The sequence below is a fragment of the Thamnophis sirtalis genome, unplaced genomic scaffold (genome assembly GCF_051295495.1).
Source record: "Thamnophis sirtalis isolate CommonGarterSnake01/CBP01778 unplaced genomic scaffold, rThaSir2_p1.2 scaffold_10, whole genome shotgun sequence".
NCBI classification, from domain to species: domain Eukaryota; kingdom Metazoa; phylum Chordata; class Lepidosauria; order Squamata; family Natricidae; genus Thamnophis; species Thamnophis sirtalis.
The window spans coordinates 48645424-48670059 of record NW_028261390.1 but is presented as its reverse complement, the minus strand read 5'-3'; the positions used below and the strand labels follow the sequence as shown (position 1 = coordinate 48670059).

Below are 24636 nucleotides of genomic sequence, written 5' to 3'. Positions count from 1 at the left end.
TTAATTCTTGCACTACCATAAATTTCCATTAAAAGTAAAATAAAATGATTCCGTATTTGTGCAGATTTTTTTTTATTTTTAAACATCAATTTTCTATGTGTGCAGTAAATAGGTAGCAAATTTGTCATTTGGAAATGCTAAAGATCAGCAAAAATGAAATTGCTGTAGAACTGATCTTCCTCCTTCATTACTGACTGCGAGATCTATAACTGGAAAAGAAGATTAAGGACTCTGTAGCCAATATAAATAAGCTATTGAACAGGAACTTTTCTAAAACTGTTAGATTCGTATGTGAATATTTTTTTTAACAAGATGTTAACATTTCCCAGCTATTTGAGTTTAGGCTTTCTTTGTGATCAAATTTGTTGTTTATAGAAATAATTGTTTTTACTTAGGGCTATTTTAGATAACCTTTTAAAACACTTTCTGATATAGTTGTAACAATTAGTTTCCCTTGACAAATAAAATAAGGAATCCTGAAAATGGATCCAAATTATTCATGTAACTCAGTGGTAGTCAACCTGGTCCCTACCGCCCACTAATGGGTGTTCCAGCTTTCAAGGTGGGCGGTAGGGTTTTTGTCTGATACTGAAGCACTTTGCTTTTTAAAAAATTTAATTGACTTTTTTTTAAAAAAATCATAACATTATTTAAAAACATTTTCATTAGGTTTTCATAAAATCACCATTACTGGGGAACCAGTGGGCAGTTAGAAAATGTTACTACTAACAGAGATACAAAAGTGGGCAGTAATATAAAAAGGTTGACTACCCCTGATGTAACTATATAACAAATCAGCTTCTTGGTAATGCCTGAATACAGCTGAACCTCTCCCCAGTTTCCTATGCTCATGTAGAATTTGGAAATTTCCATTTGGAGAAAACAGATCTGCATAATATACTCCATAAATAACTGCAAAATTTAAAAAGTGCAGATAATTAAAGACTGAAATCTGAGCGGTCCTGAATTAGTTCCAAATAACTCATGTAGTCCCTGTCTAGTAACCACAATGGGACTGGCAACTTAGTCATTAAGTAAAGCAATCTCTAAATGAAGCCATGAGTTTTGCTTAAGATCTTACTTCAACTTTCCATTTCTTTCTGATCTGTCATAAATGTGACGATTGATTGCAAAATAATTTTTTCATGACTGTTGTAACTTTGAATGGTGGCTAAAGGAAAAGTCACTAAGTGATAATTGCTTATATTTGTCAGAATAAAAGTGATGATTAGACATTGTTATATTTCACTAGACAACTAGACAGCATTGAATATCACTTCATACTATTAAGTATCAATCCATCTGGTGTCTTAAGAACACCCATCATTGTTTGTTCCAAGTTTATATTGCAAATGTCTTCTGCAAAGGATTTATTTTGGAAAATACCCCTTAAGTATACCAGAAAATTATCCATGCAGATATGTACAATTAATTTGTGCATAATGTGGTTTGCTTATTTGTGGTTAATATGCCTCATGAAACTAGCAGATGTTGTTTATATATTTTAGTGTATTAAACCAGCTAATTTCTGGTTAATCAACAAGCCATGATAATTTAATGCTTTTTTAGAATGCTGTAGTTACAACACTTTAATATTATAACTAATAATTGTAATAATGATATATCTTAAACTATTATATTTAAATATTGTGTTATATTAAAACTGCATTTGTTCATAGTGTTTTGTGAGTCATTGTTTAAAAAAAAAATTCCATAGTAAAGCTAGTTTCTACTGAGAAAAAAAAAATCTAGACCAGAATAACTATTCTAGTAGTTCTTGAAATGGGGATGAATCTTTCAAAAACTTTCATAGAGATGGTATTATTGGCAGCTCAATAATGCATTTTCACAATCACTCAGCAGCAATGTGAATGATTTCAGCAATATCTCATCGCAGCCATAAAATGGCTTCTTTGAATTTATATGTGCTCTCTTCCCTTTCTGGAAGAACTTCATCTGATTACTGCAGCTATAGGCTCAAACTCTCTGAAATGAATAATATATGAAAGGGAATTGTATGGTGTTGATGCCAAGAAGCAATGCTACTAAACCATTATATTTGTATTAGAACAAGACTGTATATGTAGATATATTTTTGGTGATGATGTGACAAATGGTTGTTCTTTGCACATTGCCAAAGATAATTACCTAATAATGTTCGTAAAATTTTATAAATCTCATTGCTATAATTGAACTGTAACATCTAATAGCAATTCTTTGCACAGTTAAGCTTCAGTACAAATTATAGAATGATCCATTTTCCATCATTATTTCTGCAAATGGCAAAAGCCCAGGAATTCTTGTCAAGACACATTTTATTGGAACTTCATAATGATCTCTTCTTTGAGATGAGTTGAATTCACATTCAAGACCAAGATGGACTTAATCAGAACCTCTATAAAATAAAGATGTGCCTATAGAATTATCTTTACATTAAGGGGTGGTATCCATTGATAGCAAAACATTCTCAGTTGGTGTTGACAATATAAATCGCCTCCGATATACACTACATAAACATGACTAAATAAACAAATAAATAAATAGAAAATTATACATATACCCACATATATCCGATGACACAGAGAGCCCACATAGTCTAGTTTTAATGTATACAAACAAATCTTGCAAGTTTACCAGACAGAAGGCATAGGGAACAAGATTGTTACGAAATCTGGTAGAAATACTTTGAAACCTCCTCCCAGAGCGGGATCATGCTAGAAATAGTTTTAAATTCCCCAGAGGGGAACAGTCTGTAAACAGACTGTAAAGTGGGTCAATGGGGTCTGTAACAAAGCTTTGAGCTCTTAGCACAAAGTACTTATAAGCAGTATCCTGAATAACAGGAAGCAAGTTTCCTATAATCTTCTCAGCTTTCCTTTCCTCACTCTCTGTATGGACTTTCTATCTGAGGCACTGCTGCTACCAAACCAAACAATGATGCAGTTTGTTAAAACACTCTCAATTGTGCCTCTATAAAAAGTAGCTAGGTCAAAAGGAGAAAGAGGTGCTCTTCTCATCCGACGCAGGAAATGCAAACACTGGTTTGCACACTTCACTAAGAATGATAAGTGGAGAGACCAATTCATATTTTTAGTTATCTGCGCACGCACACACACACACACACACACACACACACACACACACACCGATACTTAATACTGTTGACCATCTCTACAGCTGCATCTGCACAATGTTGAATTTGATAGCTGGGCTATTATTGTTTAATATTCAGCCTGTTCTTTTCGTTAGAAAATAGCTTAACTAGGTGAGTAGTAATGATGATTATGATCATCCATGATCTACACAGTTATGCTTGTAGGAGAAACATCCAAGTGGTACATTGAACCATAAACTAAAAGCCAAAAGTCACATATACAAGGTATAGATCTGTGAAAGATGGTTATATCTTACTTGATCTCATAAAATGTTTCAAGAATTCCTCCAATATTTTCCAGAGAAGTTAAGGTAAAGGTAAAAATAAAGAATTTCTACAATGCTTTCCCTAAAAATTTCCCTTTAAGAGAAGGAAGATCGGATACTTAGTTTCTTTGTTTTTCCTAACCATTTTGATTTGGCTACTATTTGCTTCCACATCCCATTGTTTGGTGAAAAATGTAAAGTGGTTTTTTTTTTCTTCTTCTAAAGAAATAAGAAAATGAAAACTATTACAAATTTACTGAAAAGAATAAAAGTACCATTCTGGGAACAGTAGTAGAGCTTTGGATTTCACATGTATAATTTATGTATTAATATGTCCCATTTTGTTTAGTAATAGTTACTCCCATGTAAGTGTGTATAGAATGAGAGCTTAAGTAGAGTTCCTGAATTATTACTAAGAAACTAATGGAATCAAATGATAATTTCAATTGTCCTGCTTTTGTCATTTTTAATTCATGGGGTGAAGCTGAAATAGTATTATTATAGTTGCTATTTTTCTAATTTTGTATATAAAGCATCCTTATTAGCTATAACTACTAATTCTATGTTTATTATATTTTAAATTAATGTATTAATGTTTTTGTGACTTTTTAACAGGCAATAACTTCAAACTGGCTTTGCGAAGAGAGATATTACTACAAGAAAACAACAGTAAGTGTTTTAGTTCACTATAATTTGTTTTAAAAAGATATTATGTCATTTTTGTAGTATTACTTGAATTAATTTTTAAAAAGCATTATAACTAGCTTTCTTTAGCCTATAATATCCTGTCAAACCTCTTAAAACATTCTGGAGCATGTTGGTACAACTCTGCAGTTTTAAGATTGGTAACTGCTTTTATTTATTTATTTAAAATGCATTTTAGTCTATCCTGCCCAGCTTTAAATTATCAGCTGAGAATTACATTCAACTCAAGTATACTGTGATTGTGGTATTGTACTGAGATACGGAAGTCAAATTAGTTGAAGTCCTTGCTTCATTAGGTATTTCATTTGATGACTTTATGTCAATCATATTCACAGCATCATTGTCATGCTTATATCCACATATCACATTGTGCTTCCTGAGGTTATAAATGTATAATATATAAATAAAAGAGATATTTAGGGAAATGGTAAATTGCTTACAAATGCAATTCTGAATGTTTGTCTTGTATGTAATTTGGCAGTCATTGAGATCTGGGATGAAACAAATCCCTATATTGGCTGAAAAACAAACATATTAAAATCATAATTAGCTTAATAATTGCTGAAATAAAATATAGTACTGAGCAAGATAAAAATTATGTTTACACTGAAATACCTTCTGCTGCAATACTGTTGACAAAAAAAAAATGAACTGACTTTAAGAATATATAAAAAAGGAATGTATAATGGTTGTTAGAGACTCCAAGACACTCCAGTTGCCAACTACCTGAATTTTGGTGGCAGAGTTGCTGAAATCATAAATGAGAAAATCAGTCATAACTCACTTTTTTCAGTGCAATCATGTTGTTAAATGAATGGTTATAAGTCGAGGACAACTTGTGCACTACTTTTTCTCTCTTGCACTCATATACAACATAATTATACAAGTTTCACAATTTTCTCCTCCAAAATAATCCTAAATTGTCAGAACATACACAACTGTTAAAAGTCTTCTTCTTCTTCTTCTTCTTCTTCTTCTTCTTCTTCTTCTTCTTCTTCTTCTTCTTCTTCTTCTTCTTCTTCTTCTTCTTCTTCTTCTTCTTCTTCTTCTCCTCCTTCTCCTTCTCCTCCTCCTCCTCCTCCCACTCCCCTTCTCTTTCCCCTCTTTCCCTGCCGCAAATAACCTTACTAACAAATCAATATAACCAACCTAAACCTGTGCAAGATCAAAACATCAAACATTTATTCATTTTCATTAGAAGTATCCTAAAAAAAAGAGTGAAAATTTAATTATGCCTTTTGTCATATAAAGGTTGCTTTGTTCATAATAAATACACTTTGTAAAAGATGGCTTTTAAGGTTTTGTACTGATTTATTATCTTATATTTAAATCATATTTTCATAATATAACATATAATATAATTAGATATATAGAATCATATTGTTGCTTTTGGACAGCATTACCATGTATGAATATAACCCTTTATTCTAATTTTAAAATGGCATCCGAATCATAAAATACTCAGAAATAATTGCAAAAAAATGTCTTATGCCATGGCTGGTTTTTGTCCAAATATTTATGTTTCAGATTCTGGTAACCCATAGCCCTTGAACTCTTTTAATTAATTAATTTATCAAATTTATACCTATTGCAATCAACCAAACTTTTGTTAGTTTACAGCAATGATCACTAGTGTCACATGTAATTGTTTTACAATAATTAAGAGCATAAATTAAGCCTACTAAAATAAGAACTAAAATAAACACATAAAAAGATAAGAAGTAGTAACCAAGAATCCATCACAAGCATCCATCAGTGACAGAAATTCTTTGAATAGTTAGATTTTCAATAATGTTCAGAAGGCTAGCAATGAAGAGGCCAGACTAATTTACAAGGGGAGACTATTCCATTATACAAGTGCTACTATTGAAAAGCAGTGCTTCTGAATCTCAACCACATGTACTTGAAGTAGAGTATTACCTTCTCTTGGGACACATTGATTGGCTGCGTTGATTCTGGTTGGAGAAGATGGATCCTGTAAGTTCCTTGATGCTAAGTCATACAGGATTTTGAGGGTAACAACTCTGAGCGCATTTTGAAATCAATTTTGTTCGTGGCAAAGAATGTGTAATGGAACCTGAAAATCACCTTGGAAGACAGGGGAAATAGATATAGGGAATGATATAAAAGGGATAGGACTAAGTACACAACTGAGTAATTGGTAGAGAAATAAACTAGAAAGGATCCTCTCTAACTTATCTGGTGGCAAAAAGAGACAGTGGGAGAATTATATTTCCATGTTTGCAAAGTTCTGTTAATACAGCCTGATAATAAAGTAGAATTAGTTAATCTTGCAATGTTTCTTATTTGGTCTACTTGGAAGGCTGACATCGATCTTGCAAGTCTGAAACAGCAAATGTCCCATTGAATAGAATAGAATAGAGTTCATCATTGTGATTAGACACACACACAATGAATCTGTCCCTGGTGCATAAGCTCTCAGTGTACATACAAACAACAAATGATAAATCATACAATAATACAATGCATACAATACAATAAATCAAAAGATAGGACACTCAGTCATAGGATACTCAATAATCAACATAAATCATAATAGGATACTAAACAAAAGCAATCAACAAATCATGAGATACAACAAGTTACAGTCATAAGAATCTTAAGAAAATAGGTAATAGGACAGATGAGAAGGATAATTTTAAAAAAATCCAGCCCTACTAGGTGGTATAAGATTATAATACCACCTAGTAGGGCTGGATTTTTTATTATCCTTCTCTGCATAAGATTATAATAGGTTTATGCTAAACTTTTAAAAGCCTTGCTTCACAGAGTTTGTTCTTATGAGCAAAGCTGCCTTCATATGACAAAGACCATAATTAATTTTTCACTCTTTTTATTTAGGGTATTTCTACAGATGGAAAAATACATAAATAAGATTGACATCTTGATCTTGCATAGCTTTAGGTTGGTTTTATTGATTTATTAGTAAGGTTATTTGCACTCATTTCATTTATTTGTTCCTTGTTCACCCTGCAAAAGTGTCATATTTTTAAAGGGAAAATTACTTTTCATTTTATTATTGTAAATTTTTACATGACTACAGTTTACAGGCTTATAAAATTCAGATTGGATGTTTCATTTGATAGTATTCTAACACTGTCTGCAGTATTTGGTATTAATTTATTTTCTTCCTTTTCTCATGACATTGGTTAACAAATTGTATATCTTTTTTTCTCTGTTTTGTGTGCCTATATGTTTGCTAAAATCAGTTGCAAAGTTGATGCCCTTTCCTAAATAACTATAACTGAAAAAGAGCGAAAAAGAATTATCTTTAACTCTTGTGACAATTCACATTAATTCTTCTCAGATTTTTTTAATCTTTTCCCATTTTGATCTGTCATTTTTTGCAGTATATTGTATGTCTTGAAACCACCTGGTATTTTAACAAGGCATTTCTACTAATCCAAGAACCTGACATTGTCAGATGATAAGTTTTGTGTCTGTCACTTTTTCAAGGTGCAAAACCAGATTCTGATTGGGTTACCCTTTAACAGTTTGGCACAAATAATGATTATTTTAGGGGAGAAAATTGTGACGTTGAAGCACACATGTATAACTATGTTTGTTTGTGAGTACAAGAGAGAAAAGTGGGTACAGGTAATTCTCTATCTGTAATTATTTGTTTAGCAACCATTTGAAGTATAACAGCACTGGAAAAAGTGACCGCTCTCTGCACTCACAACTCATAACATCCTCAATGTTATGTTATCAAAATTCAGGCACTGGGCAGCTGGCATACATTTATGACAATTGGAGTGTCCCAGGATCACATGACCACCATCTGTGACCTTCCCAGGGGATTTCTGACTATCAATCACTTAACAACTGTGTCATTCACTTAATAATTGATTTGCTAAATGGTAAAATTTGTAAAACTGAGCACAATTTACTTAACAACCACATCACTTAGCGACATAAGTTCCAGTCCCAATTGTGGTCATAAGAACTACCTCTATAAATATGGACAGAGAGAGAACATTGCTAAGTTGATGAGATTGAAGAAGTAACACATTTAAATATCAAAATTTAACAAAATATTTAGCAAAATGTAATAGTTCATTTAATTATAATATAATCTCATGGTTGTGCTAGTGCAATTTATCATTTTGTTTTCATCACAGATCATTTCACCACTTTTGTATTTTTATTTCCATGACTCTGCTTGCAGGTTTTTCTTTCTTTTTTCTTTTAAATCTTCTTCCAAACAATGCTATATATCAATCAAAACTGTTTTGCTTTTACTCTGTATTTTTGTTTTTTAACTCTTCCTTATTCTTTTTGCTTATTTTCTTTTCTTTGTAACTATTTTTTCTAAGTAAACATATTATATACATGTTTTCCCCATGATGGCGAAGTATGGCACACATGGAACAGATGGCACGTGGAGCCATTTCATTGGCAAAAAACAGGTCTACCGTGCCATCGTGTGCCAAAAGCGGGGGGAGCATGGGACATTGCACACACATGTGCAGGGGCAGGCACACAGAATTATGGATGTGGACCAGGGGTAGGGCCTGCCAGTCCTGACCTCTTCTATAGAAGAGTTTCCACAAATCTACAGTGCAGTTTAGAACCGGTTCCAGCTCCCTCTCCCCACCTGTCCGCATATCATCAAAATGAAGAGCGAGAGGAGGAATTCTGGGAGTTGAAGTCCACAAGTCTTAAAGCTGTCAAGTTTGAACACTCCTGGGTTTTTTTCTAAAGGCTTAGGGGTGCAAAGGTCTTGTAACTTGACAGCTTTAAGACTTGCGTGCTTCAAATGCCAGAGTTTCTGAGCCAACATTTTGATTGCTAAGCAAGAGTGTTGTTAAGTGAGTTTCACCACAATTTACAAATTGGCCACGCCCACTCAGTCACATGGCCAACAAGCCACTCTCACAAAGCAGGCCACATCTACAGAAGAGGTTCTAAAAATATTTTAAACCCACCACTGGTGTGGGCACGCGTGCACACGACTCCCCTGCACCCCCAGTGTTGGCACACAATGGCAAAAAGGTTAGCCATCACTGATGTGTACAATGCATGTATGTATCTGAATCTGTGTCTGTGTGTATTCCTCTTGTTCTCATTTTTCTTATATACTTTTTTCTCACCAACTTTGTTTAACTTAAACACATACATAGTTTCCACTATCATATCTCTCCCTACTCTCCCTGTCCAACCAACATGCCCATATTATTTTATCACTTATATTTTTTTATGAATTCAGGTTGGATATTGATCTATTTTTAATTCTTTATAGGGGACTTGTACTTTCTCTTCCTTCAGGTATTCTACTTGTTTCTTTCATTTCTTCTTAACACTGTCAAAATGATCTTTCCCATACTCAGGACCACTTATCACTCTTGTTTGCTTTACTAATTCTATCAATGAGCACTTTTCAGTATGAACAAAATCACTGTGGTAAAACATTTAGTTTTCTATTCAGTCTTTTCCATCTGTTTGTTTAATTGTGAATTAAAAACAAACACACATCTAAGAAGGTATTTGTCATCATAACTCCATCTTTAGTTATTCTAAGGTCTCTGAATATACCAAACACTTTTGCTATATTCCCTCATCACATTTTCCTGACCTGTTCATTTCATCTGACAAAATATATTTTTCACAAATTCCCTGAGTAGTGGTGAATCAGTTACTTAATTTTAAAGAGCTTGAGGCATTGTGAATGAGTTGCCATTTTTTGGCAAGCACACTAATGTATTCAATTTTCAATTGTTATATTTTTCACCAGCATTAATTATTCACACCCTGGGTGTGCTTTTTTTATAACAAGAATTGAGGTACAGGAATGTAAAAGAAATCTGACATGAATTCTGGCATTCTGCTCCATATGGTTGATAAATTACCACATTTAAATTCCTCTAGTCTTTCTCTATTCAACCTAAAAATATTTCTTAGAAAAAGTATCAGAAATAATAATATGGTAATGGACATTCTTTATTATGAAATGGAAGCATTTCCTAAACTCAAGCAATCTGTGTATTTATACTGTACTGTTTAATAGCTAGTCTTAGAATGCTTTTGTATCTACTTCTTCTCCCTCCCCTACTGAACTGTTTTATCTGTTGCTTAGTTCAACACAACACTGTGTGCCTGGGATGAGTGAAAGATAGTATGCAATAGACAGGTTACCTTAGATCAGTGTTTCTCAACCATGGCAACTTGAAGATGTCTGGACTTCAACTCCCAGAATACCCCAGCCAGCAAATGCTGGCTGGGGAATTCTGGGAGTTGAAGTCCGGACATCTTCAAGTTGCCATGGTTGAGAAACACTGCCTTAGATATTGTCTTATCCTCCAGAAACTCATTTTATTTTCAATACATGTACTCAAAATTTACAAAGGATAGCGGAGTAGTTACCAGGAAAAGTAATTAAACAAGTGGAAAATGAGTTTGCCTGCAAGCCATGTAGTTTTTTTCTTCTTGCCAGGCAAAATGGGCAAAAGTAATAAACAGTAGAATATCAGAAATTGGGATATGTCTAACAAGGACTAGGATAAAAGTGCCTCTTGGGTCTTTTGTTTTTAATTAATGTATAATACAACTTATATGGGTATTAAGTATCAATATGGTGAGATTCAGTGCTTAGAAACTGAAAATTGAATTAGGTTTTCTTTGAAGTTGTTTCTAATTTTATCAAAGTATCGATGTGTTTTTTTAAACCTGAAGTTTATGCATAAACAATTTTGCAGGCTAATTAGTAACTGTCTTATATAATGCATTCATATAAATATAAAAATTTATTATAGAATAAACATAAATAATAAATAATATAAGTATTTCACTTTCAAGAACGTATGCAGTAATTTTTAAGTCTGTAATATAGTGCTGGTATTGCAGGCTTGGCTTCACACAGAACTAAAATAATATATAATTCTATCTTATTCATAATGGATTGTATCTTGATATACATTCAGAAGAAGCATATTACAATAATAGTTGCTCTGCAACTTCACCATCCAAAGTAAAGATGTTACTCTTATGAAAAAAATGTTTCTTCTTGTCAAAATATCTTAGCTTCAATTGATTCAAGCCTATGGCAGGTTGGTTGTCAATGGCTGTGTCTTTATTAGCTTCTGAATGGCGAAGGCATACCTAAAAGAGACAATATCTTATAGATCCAGTGAAGGATAATAAAAATATCAGGGCAGCTTACCTAGGAATTTAGCAGCAGTTGCTAAATTCTGTGCTTCATACTTGCTGTTTTAGGGAATTGCTTAGCCTTATTTCTGACTTTCTTCCGGTTTATTTGCAAACTTTGTTTTGTTTGCAACATTGTAATTGTCCAAAGCTTATTGGGAGGGTACTATGTTTTCATTGTTAGGGTCTTTTGTTTACATGACCTGCTATTATATTCATCCAAGGTATCATATTTTGCTATTGGTTTATAGATAAGTTCCAGAATGCAATTCCCTTTCTCCATTTATAGCAATGTGCAACAATAGCTACAGCTTTAGAGAAAATCTCTGGTGCAAAAAAGAAGTATATAAATGCTGATATATTTTCATTTCACCTTCATACTATTTTTAGAAAAGAAGAAAAAATATTGAGGTTAAGAAAAACTTGCCATTATAGCAACCAGATTTGTTTGTTTTTAATTTTTATATTTTGCAAATGACCAGAAAATTCATGCAGCAAGTATTGAACATATGAATGGATAGATGTTAATTACCTTTTCTATCCTATGAGATTGAAGAGCTTTTTACTTACTCCAGAACTAGCAGAAGAGCAGGCTAGTGAGGTACTAATTAGATAACTTTTGCATTTTGTAATGGTCAGATGCAAGATGCTACTGATTGGCACACAATGTTCTCAGTATTTCAAGGATGGTAGATATTAAAACAATCTGAGAATTATTGGGTAAGAGGAAATTGAACAAAGGTGCCCTTATCTCTCTGTGTCAAAAAAAAGAAGAAAAAAATAGCAATGGAAATTTCATTTAGTTCGAAAACCTCTGAAAGAAAGGAGAATCAAGAATAACTTTTAAAAGGTTTGTGAATGGCTAGATCAATTTTTAGGGAGAACAGAGTATTAAAGTGAAAGTCCATTTATAATCTTGTGAAATTTTATACATTTGAATATTACAAAATGCTTTTGAATACAGGCAACATACAACCATTTGTTCAGTAAATGTTTAAATTTTGGTGGTGCTAAATAAAGAGACTTATGACTGGCTACGAAACTATGGCTGTTGCAGTGATCTCACCATAATGTGATCAAAATTTAAGTGCTTGGCAGTCTGTTTCACTTACAGCTGCAAGAGTGCTTCAACTTCCCCCATGCCCTCCATATATGCCTTTTTGGGTCCGGGCATTCTACACTTCTGATGCCTAGCTGACTCTCACCATCTTGTTTCTCCATCTGCTGACCAAGCATGCATGGCCTGGCCCTTTATGAAACAGCTGATGGCCATACAAGATTGCTCTCTCCAGATCACACAAGGAAGATTCCTTGCAAGACTTGGGAAAGATGGTGTTGTATGTGACCAGCAGAGGGCCAAGCCAGGAATGCCTTATCAGCAAGAGAAGCAAGAGGATGACAAATGTCAGCTGAGGTGGCAGAATGCTGGCCTCAGAGCACAGGGTTCCAAGACTGATTGGAACTGGGGGGGGGGTAGCTGGGGCTTCCAGGGTGGCAGGTTCCTTGGTGCCACACTGCTGGGCTGGGATTTGTGGTGGGAGCGGGGGGCATGGCCAACTCGACATCACTCGTATCAGGGGTGCCAGTGGGGGCCCGAGTGCTCTGTCAGTATAAACAAGTTCCCAAGCTCCATTTTTGATTGCGATGTGTGTCTTGCAACCTCTGCCAACAAAAATGGAACTCAGAAGGGCCACATGTGCCCCAGCCTCCTGGAGCTAAATCCAGCCCCGAAAACTCCCTTTCAGCCTACAATGGCTGTAATCCGGGGGGAGTGTGTGTGTGTGTGTGTGTGTGTGTGTGTGTAAATAAAACTCTACAAGGAATTTAAAAGGATGGGTAGAAGCATTATATGAGTATAGGGGAGCATCAAAGTGAAAGACTAAATCTATCACAGTATAGAGCACACTAGAATGATAACCTAGATGCTAGTTAAGACTAATTTATAACACATATCATCATTTGATGGATTGTAAATGCTGCTGTGCAGAAACTGGCAACATTATATGTTACAGTAGAGTTAGTATCCAAAAGTTACTAGGGAGGTATAGAATTATCTTCTGTACTATAGGTATTTATTTAATAATGGTGAGATGATGCTCGTATAAATGTTTCTGTAATACATGCATTGGAAGAGTACATATTCCATTGTTCCTCCATGTCCAGAGTCAGAGTTATTCTGTCATTACACAAGGAAAGAAAGGGTCTCTTCAGGTAGACAATTTTTCTGAATTGGACTTCAAGCACAGCTGAGGAGAGGGCATGACACTGTGCCAGATTAAAAGCCCTTTGCTGGTTTGGTACTTCAAGATTATCCCAAAGGTGCTTTTTCAGGAAGCAAGTAGACTTTCTTGTTTTTTCTTTGAAAACATTTCACTTCTCATCAAGAAGCTTCTTCATCTCTGACATGATAGTGGGAAATGGAAGAAATTATATTCCTTGCAGGGAGTTGGTCACTTGCATATTTTTAGAGGGTCATTGAAGCACTTGGAGGTTTATCTGTGTCCTCAGTTTCACCTGAGTACTACTCCTGGTTCCTGTAGTCTGGAATTTTTTTCCTCTGGAAATCCATTCCTACTCAAATACCATTCAAAGGGTGTTCATCCCAAATTGTATAGCTATCACTAAAGAGATAAACTGAAAAGTCCTATAGAAGATCCAGGACTCAGTTCCTCAGTTCCTCCCAACCAAACTATTTTAAACTCCGGTTATTCCCAAAATAACCATTTTCTATATTCTTGGCAAAGGAATAAAACGTTGGGAGAAAAACCAACTTAGGGAATATACTAAGTTGTTTTAAAAAGAGAAAATTATAAGCAGTAGTGAAATCCTATAAAGAATACTACTTCTTCCTTATTGAGCTAGATCAGGTTTTATTATTCACCATGTCACCCATTTTAAACCAAAAGAAATCTATTTCCTTGGGTTCTTTTAAGAGTTACAAACATACTAAATATTACACTTTTCAAAAAGTCAGATTACTAAAATGAAACTATAAAAGATCTGGATTCTGCAGTAATGCTTGTTTGAATTCATGCTGAGGAAACAAACAAGGTGTGTAATTCTCTTCATCCAGTGAGAAATGTGTGCTTGTTACATATAGCTTCTAAACTTCTGTCTATTTCTTTTCCCTGAAGTAAAGTTAATATTTATCTTTAGGCTGTAGCTCACAATGATTTAACCTCGCAGACCTAGAGAGCATTTTGCTGAGAACTTAAAGGGAAACTGCCTAAAAACCACCCTTAGTTACAAGAAGACTATATGTGGCAAGCTTTTCTGAATGGTGTTACTAATATTCATTGAATTTCCAAGTCAGTAAGACTGGATTTCTGCTGGGGTGTTAGGCAGAAATGGTTATAAAATGATTTGTAACATTAATTGCTCAAAATGAGGATCATCATTAGAATTAAAAATCAGGCTATTCTAGAAAGAAAAGAAAGATGCTTTATTACTTAAAAAACAATGTAAGTTTACAACAATAATAAAAGCAGGGGCTTTAAACTTTGGAGCAAGTATTAACATTCAAAAATGGCTTGTTTTTTCCCATTGCATCGAATCACACATTCAGGGATCTACTCCTTCCCATGCAATTCTATAAAAGAGAAATTAAATTAATGTAAGCCTTACTGGAAAAATCTTCCACATAAAGAATTATATTTCAGCTAGATGGCATTTATTGATAATAAAAGGTTAGAGATTTCAGCTTTACTTGGAGAACTGAAGACATATGGTGAAATTATTTCATGTCCCTCTAGATTGTAGATGAGGATGAAAAATGATGTCTTAGAAGTAATTTTTTTCTCTTATTTAACTTCTCTTTTCCCTTTTTTACTATTGCTAAGGTGATACATAGATACATTATTAAAGCAATTTTAAAGGATTAGCCAAATTATATTCTTCCCTTTAGATAATATTGGTAATATAATGTGACTTCTTCAACTGCAATGCATCCTTAAAGAGTAGATTATCTACTTTAGAGCCGTGTTTCATTTGGAATTCAGGCCTAGGCATGGGATGGAAACCACATTAGGAAAGCTTGTAGATGAGTTAATGAGAGTGCTAGAAAAGGACAACATAGCTTTCAATGTTTAAGTTGTATTTAATAGTTCTATCACTGCATCCTTCTGGGATACCATGGGTCTCGAGTACTGTAGTGTTTCTGCTTCTTTCTGAATGTGCAGCTCTAGACCTTATTTTTGGATAATCCAATATGAGATCCTTCCTTCTTTTCCCTACAATTTGCTATTGATATGAAGCTGCTGGGAAAACATCATATGTCAGTTTGGGGTGATGTATCATTATGCTGATTATAATCAGATATGCATGTCAATCCCAGGCAGGGGCAATTATGTGATGGTCCTGACCTAGCTATAAATTTGTATATTAAAAAACAACAACTCCAAATACCTACAATACTAAGAAACCATCTTTCTGTCTACTCCAATGGTAACTCTGGATGTGTTAACATCCCTAACACAGAATCCTCCTGGATTCACAACTACAGCTAGATAAGCAGGAAGAGATCTTTTTTTTTTTTTTTGAATAGTACAAATTCTATGGAACTGCTTTCTATCACAGTGTCCTAATTTTTACTTTAGATAAGCAATCTAAATTGTTTAGAATGAGTGAGGGGTATTTGAAAGGCTGTTTCCTCCCTCCCCAGGCTCCTATAAAGCCTCTGAAGCCTGGGGAGGGCGAAAAAAGCATGCAAAAAATGGGGGGAATGCCTGTAGTGCGCACATGTGCACTGGGGAGTTCACACATTGCATTATGGGTGCGGAACGCCCACACACGACCTCCCCTGTGCTCCCTCCACTTATGGCACGCGAGCCAAAAAAGGTTTGCCATCGCTGTGCTAGTACATCGTTTTAATTCCTGCCTCTGTGCTTTCGAAAAGTTTTGCTAAATAATGCTTGTTTGTAAATTAATGGCAATTAGCTTTATCATCAAAGGTGATATACTCCAACTCATTGTAAGTGCCAAAAATGTAAGCTGTGAATGAAATAATTTATTAGTAATGTTTGTCACATCAACAATGACCATCACTACTAATGCAGCACTATATAATAAGATGAAGTGGCTTAAAAAGATAATGCAGTACTATCCTATATTATTGTTGACTGTAGAATATTGTATCCACTTTTGTGCATTGGGGCTTTAAAAGGCTATTGATAAACTGGAATTATTGCCTGAAGAGGAAGAAGCTGCATGTGACGTAGCTAGAGATCAAATATTATGGGAAAAAAGTTGAAGAAATTGTTTATGCTTTTTCTAGGGGATAGCAATCTTCTACGAAAGTCTCTTTTTCCTGTTCCTCTTAAGATCATATGGATTCAAAACAGAAAAGCAAAGATTTAGATCTTAAATATAAGAAAGAACTTTCAGACAATACAGTGGGACTATAATAAAAAATTATATAAAGTTTAAGAATGAAGTGTATTTTCAGCAATATAACTACAAATTTCTTGATTTTTTTTTTTAAATTAAAGCCATTCTGTAACAATAGCAATAAAATCAGGTTAGACAATAAGCAACCACTATACTTTAGTTTTAAAATGGGCTGGATCAAATTCAAAATAAATCATAAATATCTTGTTTCCTTTTTATATGAAGGATTCACACTTGAATTACTGGACAGTCCAGATAGGGCTTAAACGTATTAACTAGAGTAACTAATACTGATCTGATTTTTAGAGATCAGTAACCAACATTTAGGAATGTAGATATAGTTGTTTGGTGAAATGAGTCAAACTTCTATGTATCCACATTCATTGTGCCAAATTCATTCTCATTTATTTACAAAAATGTCACACTTTTTAAAGGAAATATCATATGACATAAAACTTGCAACTTTTCATTTTTTAGGAACAGAACAAACGATATTGATGCATACCAGACCTCACAATAACATTGTTTGCCTGCCTTCTCATTTAATCAGGACAGCTGCATATGTTTATTCACGAAGACTTTGTTAGAACTGAATTTAAATTATAAGCATCTCTACCCTTTACTGCCATCAATCCCTACATAAAAGTGGAAACTTTTGTCCTGGGGTATAATTACATACTTTTATTTTCTTTTATTATATTTAATCATTGAAGAAAATAAATATAGAAATCTTACATTTTGTCATTCCTGTTTCCTTCGGATAGTTTTATGACTCTTATCCCACATTTGTCATTACATGATCAATATAGATTTTTCAATCACTCTTTCTCTCAAAAAGATTTGCAGCTATTATGGCAATGCACTTGATTGTTGTAATCATACCCCACAAAACATAGTCTTTCCTAGGCAATTTGCAGCTGTACGTTAGACAATATGCTCTGTGAATGTTATTGTTTTAGGATGCTCATCATATCAGTATGGTCATTTTGAGATATACAGCTCATATGAAGAAAAATACATGAAGAATACACTAGACAGATTCAGTAGAATTGCTAATCTTTGCTCCTGGCCAACATGCAGAGATGACCACTATACATAAACAATTGATTATGCATAGTTTTTACCTTCTTCAACATGTTGCATTTAGGATCCATAGTGCAAGCCCAGTCTTTCCAAAATACACAATGGATTTTTTTTTAAAAAGAAGAAGGATAAAATCAAAGAGACATTGAGTTACAGGATGTAAATATTGATATTAGATCTAGATTAGTCTATTTTTGTTCAACTATATTAAGCTGCTCAAAGTAAAGCGTTTTAAAACTCATATATTGATGCTCTGCAGGTCGCCAGGTGCAAAACTTGTAGCTTGGGACTATTGCAACATTAACATTAACCTTCTTATTACAGGTACAGGTAGTCCTCAACTGACAACAGTTCATTTAGTAACCATTCAAAGTTACAATAGCACTGAAAAAAATGGTGTATTACCATTTTTCACACTTTCAAACATTGCTGCCTCCCCATGGACATGTGATCAAAATTCAGACACTTGGCAACTGACTCATATTTATAAGTTACAGTGTCCGGGGATCATGTGATCACCTTTTGTAACCTTCTGACAAACTAAGTCACTGGGGAAGCCAAATTCATTTAACAATTGTGCTACTAATTTAACACCTACATACACCTACATGAATCACTTAACAATCATGGCAAATAAGATCATCAAATGGGGAAAGCTCACTTAATAAATATCTCACTTAGCAACAGAACTTTTGGGCTGAAATATGGTTGTAGGATTACCTGTAATCTTCCTATCCGAGTTTCTTGAAGCCATGGCTGGGTCGGCAGTAGAGTCGCCTGGCTTATGGTCCTGGGGATCTTCTTTGTTTTCTTTTTAAGATAATTTGTGTTTATAGCCATCATGACAGGTCTGCACTGGATGATCCAGGAATCAGCATGTAACAGGTTATACACTGGATTTGATCTTCATGTCAGAGCAGTGTTAATGTGATCTGGCCAGCGACGTGCAGTCAGGGGAGGCAGGGGAGGTGGGGCCTCACCAGTGTCATGAGGAAAAGAATTTTTTTAAAAAAATAATTAAAAAGGCTAAGGTAGTTGCTACCAGACTCCAGAATCACAGTGACTCTGAGTCTGCTTAGTGCTAACCGTAGGGGGAGGCGAGAGAACTATGGGCCTCCTTTGCATAAGGAATTTTTCACCTTTTAACCCTAGCTCAGAGTTAAGCAAGGGTTAAAGGCGAAAAATTACTTATGCAAAGGAGGCACGTGATTCTCCTGCCTCCTGATCTGGGAGTATAGTAATACTGGGAATATAGCTGCTGTGGGAGGGGGGCTTTTGAAGAGAGGAGAGGCGAAGAAAAGGGAGAATGAGGAGTCGCCTTTCAGGGACACCAAAATGGCGGGAAACCAGCACCGCCACCAGAATCTAAAGCTTTTGGTGGCTCCAGACAGGTGAGGCAGGGAGCGGAGACCCAGGTGGTTTCCTTCACTCCCCTTGCATTCATTTTTGCATTCTTGCATCGCTGGACTTCGCGCTCTTCTCTGCGCCTCCCAGCAAGCAAGTGAGCAGGGATCAGGCTGCCTGATCCCACATCGCTCGTTCACTCGCTGTTTTGCCTGCCCAGACCACTTTGGCGCTGCTCTGGCTACCTCTGTCTGTCTGCGCCCGGCAGCTGTAGCGACATCATCAAGATGAAGAGCGAGAGGAAAGAGCCAGGGACCGGGACCCGCTCTATGGGAGATGCGGCGCTGGGACTTTAAATCCCTGCCACCGGGGCCCTGCTGCCACTTTAAAGTGGCGGCAGGGCCTGGTGACAGGACTTTAAAGTTCCGGCGCCACGTCCATCATAGAGTGGGACCGGGACCCACTCTATGGCGGACGCTGCGGCGGGGCTTCAGTGGGGCTTTCGCACTTGCCTCACCGGCCATGAAGCTCACCGCACGTCACTGGATCTGGCATAGAATAGATGTCCCCTATTATTATCTAATCACTCTCTGCTGGACCTCCATTTTCTGGAACTATCCTTTACTACAGGAGGCTATATTCATTCAATCAAACTGCCCCAGGTGACTGATAGACCCAATTGGCTTCAGAGAAACTATGATTGTTCCCAAGGGGCTGCTCTACAGTCTGACTGAAACTCTGGTGGTTTCCTGGAATGAGAACATAATTGGGGCTTTGGGTTGGTCTTATACAGCCTTTCTTCTTGTTACATACTAACAGATAGTATGGTAGTTTCCACCAAGATCCTATGATCTGGTGGGAAAATGCTCAAAGGTGATTGATTAAGACGTCTGACAGCTCCCCATAAAAGGGCTGCTGCCAGACAGAGTTTTTGCTGGATTATATATAGTTGTGACTAATAAAGAGCTGTTGTTACTGTTAGCCTGAGTCTGCCTCTTTCATTCACCCGATCTAACACTTCTCTATAGGATTCTACAATTCACCCCCATTAATGGAAGGCTTGAGGAAGATTAAACAAATGAAGAGATATCTGGAGTGCTGTTAGAGGGAAACAAACAGTGAATATGATGATGGGTTAGACCACTATTAGACCACCTCATTGTGATAATGATGGAAAAACATTAATGTTTTCCCACCCTTGTTTGGTTCACAAATAGATGTGCCCTTATTTTGCATGATTCAAACAGTCCAGGAAAGAATGGTTTAGAACTTCACTCACAAAGTCATTGTGAGAAATACACTTAGCATCTGAAGAATGTCAGTTGGACTCTGCCATGGGCCAGGTCCTTTGGGGATGGAAGGAGTTGGATCTTGTTGTTTCTGAAGAAGTGAACAGGGTTCTTGTGACTGTCAGCTCGGCAACCTTTATTTTAGATCTACGCTCCTCCTGGTTTGCTAAGACCTCCCAGGAAGTACCGGTAATGTGTGGTTGAGTTTTGAAGGTAGTAAATTTCTCTTTGAGATAGAGTGTGCTTCTACTGACTCTTGAAGCAGCGGTTTTCTGTCTTCTCAAGAGGCTACTAATGGATGCAACTATTAGAATCTCAGTTCATCCTAATGAAGTCACATACTTGCACTGAATTTTGGCTTAGTATGAACTGCTGCACCAGGGGACCGTCAGTTATTCCATAGCTGCCCTTTGCATTATGTTGCTACCCTGGCTTGATACTATGGCTTGATCTGCTGTTGTGTAGACAGTGTCACAGCCAGTTGTTTGCATTCTTAACTTTGTCCAGCTTGCTCCATGACTGCAGCTGCTCTGTTTTCTATTCCTGTCTTTTGGCAATAACTTCACCTTCTTAGATCTGCAGAGTCCCTTTTAAAAGTGCAAATGTGTTGCAATTCCCTAGGGAAAGTATATAAGCAGAGTAACAGAAGGAGGTCTTTTGCTGAACCTTTACTTTTACAAGACTGGCCATCTAATGTTAGGGAAAAGTGTTGGCATGCCTACATTAGCCTTAAAAAGACATTTCAATAACTTGCATTACCATCTAAAAATCATAAAATGTGAGAAATTTGTCTTACAATGAGCTTTGTAAGATAAATGTATAGGTATGTTTCAATTTTCGGTAATAAAATGGAAATACCGTGTTGTCCCCAAAATAAGACCCAGCCAGAAAATAAGCCCTGCATGATTTTTAGAATGTTCCTAATATAGGCCATATCCCAAAAAATAAGCCCCAGTTAAGATAATCAGCCCTGAGGTGGGGGATGGGCATGGCCAGCAAAGGAGGCAGCGACAAAGCAGCAGCCTGAGCAGCCCATGCAGAGGCAGAGGCACAGGGGAGTACGTGATTCAGCCCGCCAGACACACTGTGTAGCAAGCAAGGACAGACAGTGAGTGGATGGCCACAGAAGGCTCGTCCCGCATGTGTGGGAAGCTGGATGATGATGTTGGATGACCTGATAGCACTGTACAACCTCATCAACAACAAGACTGCCAACAGAGATGCCAAGAAAAATGAGGGCCAGGAGAAGGAGGAGAATAAGAAAGAGCGGAAATATGACAAGAAAAAGGAGAAGGAAAACAGCAAAGCCAAGAAAAAAGAGAAGAGAAGAAATACTATTAGTTACCAGGTTTTCTATTTGCAATTCAAAAGCATTAAATTGCACTGGGTTGCTCTGGCTGAAGGTTCTTCCCTGACAGTGGCTTGGGAGGGACCGAGAACCAGATGAGTTAATGGCTGCCTGAAGAGTGATTGCAGAAATTTCTGGACACAGAGTGTGGAGCCCCTTGCTTCTGCCTGTTGCCAGTGCCAATGCCAGTGCCACAAGGTGAGGGGTGTGGCACCCCTCACCACAGCCCCTGCATGCTTGGCGCCCACTGACCAACATCCTCCAGCTCTGTTGCACATGTGGGATGAGCGTGCCACAGTCACCTGCCCGCTATGTGACTTTGCTTGCCACGTGGTGTCTCTAGTGGGCCAGATCACATGCCTCTGCCTGCAGCTTGGATAGGTTCTGTTCCTAAACTTACCCCAGAGTGCATTAGCCAAGGGGCCGGTGGGCTGTAGCTGCTGCCAGATACCATCAGCCCCCACATGTTTGCCACCTAGCATCATCAGCCCCCACATGCTCACCACCTCTTGTGTGCAGACCAGGGGTGGGGTGGGGATGGAGCACCCATCCAGGCTGATATTGTGTTTCCCTGAAAATAAGCCCTAATGCATCTTTTATTGCTCCTTCCTAGGGCTGAGAGAAAGTGACTTGCCCAAAGTCACCAAGATGGCTTTGTGCATAAGGCAGGACTAGAACTCACAGTTTCTGTCCCTAGCTTTGTGCTTTAGCCATTATGCCAAACTGGTTCTTCTGTGATGGGTAAGACTTTTAAAAAGATAAATTGTATGCATTCTAAAAGAGGGAGTGTTGAGAATGATCTCTCCACACTAGATAAGAAGGGGATAAAGATACTTCTGTGGGCATGCCCCAGTTTGTTGGAATTGCTTGCTTCAGAAGAATTGATCTGTGTTCTTTCTAACAGTATTTCAGAAAGCAATGAAAACAAGCTGTGCTGAATAGCCTTAATCTGATGAGTGGTAGGGAAATCACTGATGGGATGCCAGATTTCGGACTGAGTGTATGCTTTTAATTGTTTCTGCAAATGTTTTGTGCAGCTTTCTTATAAACCACTGGGAATCCTTGTGGAGTTGATAGTGTAGAAGTGCTCTAAATAAAACAAACAAGTAAGCCAACAAATAAATAAGTGCATATTATGTATGTTAAAAAAAAAAATAACTCATGTAGGGTGCCAGGAATGAACTGTGCAGCTTTTCTCCTTCTACTTCTTTAGTTGATGGGTAAGATCTGCAGGAAGAATGCAAGCATATTCTCTCCAGCAGGGTAAAGCGTTCAAAAAGAGTGCTTTGCTAAGCATATTATCATAAAGGGAGCCATCCTTTTTGAAATTAAAGTGCCCCTTTCATTGCACTGCAGAATCCTAATATTCAGTTTCTTTCAATATCCATTTTGTCCTTTGTTGGTTTTTCTTATTAACACATGACAATGATTTGTGAATGTGATTATTTTTCTTGACTACTTTATTTTATTCTTTGTAGTGCCATGTGACAGCACACAATTAAGCCTGATTTCCACCGATATCCTTCCAGAATATATTTGTTTGCTTTTATTTGTTCCTTTTTTCATTTCTTTTAGTTATTTTTCATTACACTTTAGATTTTCTGCAGTGTGGAACTATTTACACTTTTTAAATTGTATTTATTTTAATATGTCATAATAAAAGTTTAGACACGTTTTCTGTCTTAATTATTGTGATGTTTATCTATAAAACAAATGCCTTTAAGTATAGTATTTGTGCTGCAATGATCAAACAAAATAAATAGCGACAGGATGCCAGAGATGGAGAGATTATTTTTTGAAAAAGGTAGAAAAAGAGGAAACTAAAATCGAATGGTAGATCTCTAACTGGATTGCAATGATATTATCAGTGATTGATTGATTATGTGCCATAAAATTGTTTTCAACTCATAGCAACCACACATTGCAAACGGATTTTTCTCCATGGCAATCTGTCTCTAACCTGGTCTTTCAGTTGTCCCAATAGTGTATCCATGCCACTCTAACTGAGTCCATCCATCTTTCCTCTACTTCCCCCAGCATCAGAGCCTTTTCCAAAAAGTTTTATCAGTAGTAACCTCAAAATAGTTTGATTTTTAATGAAGAAAATGGAATTAACTTTTGGATGAAAAGATAACGATCAGGTTTATTTCTATAGTATAATGTATAATGTAGTATACATTATGCAAATGTTCAGAGATAACTTGTTATATTGCAAATCTCTAATTCTATATTACTTTTTTACCTAAATTCAGTGGGCAGTATTTCTAAAAAACAAACAAACATGTTTACAATGAAATTGTATGTCTTTTTCACATAGCTCTGGCTATGGAACCTTTATGTAGATGCAAAAATTCTGAAATCTGTTCAGTCTTCTATAATTCTCAGTATACAAATAAGGATATCTTGAAATTTTAGCATCTAAATGTAAAGGTTCCCCTTGCACATTCCTGACTCTAAAGGACAGTGCTCATCTCTGTTTCAAAGCCGAAGAGCCAGTGCTGTCCAAAGACGTTTCCGTGGTCATATGGTCAGCATGACTAAATGACAAAAGGTGCACAGAACGCTGTTACCTTCCCACCAAAGGTGGTTCCTATTTTTCTACTTGCATTTTTACATGCTTTCAAACTTCTAGGTTGGCAGAAGCTGGACAAGTAATGGGAGCTCACTCCATTATGTGGCCCTAGGGATTCAAACCACCTTTCTGATCGAAAGGCTCAGCGTCTTAGCCACTGACCACTTTTAGCATCTAAAGCCATATTAATGTGGATTTTTTTTCTCCAGGAATAATGTGCAAAGCATGTGACAATTGTCAACTATACAGTATTGTAAGTTAAGATTGATATGATATATCTCATGTTTGAAACTAATGATATAAAATGAGCTGAAAATATCAATATG

The 24636-nt window shown here is 36.2% G+C and overlaps 1 long non-coding RNA gene across 1 annotated transcript in view; it reads left to right on the top strand.

Moving 5' to 3' along the window:
- Window positions 1-24636, top strand: part of LOC148043882 (uncharacterized) — a 358030-nt gene that overhangs the window by 230015 nt on the left and 103379 nt on the right. Inside the window, exon 2 of the long non-coding RNA XR_015697824.1 lies at window positions 4036-4089. This is a non-coding gene — a long non-coding RNA (uncharacterized LOC148043882). The remainder of the gene's footprint in view (window positions 1-4035; window positions 4090-24636) is intronic.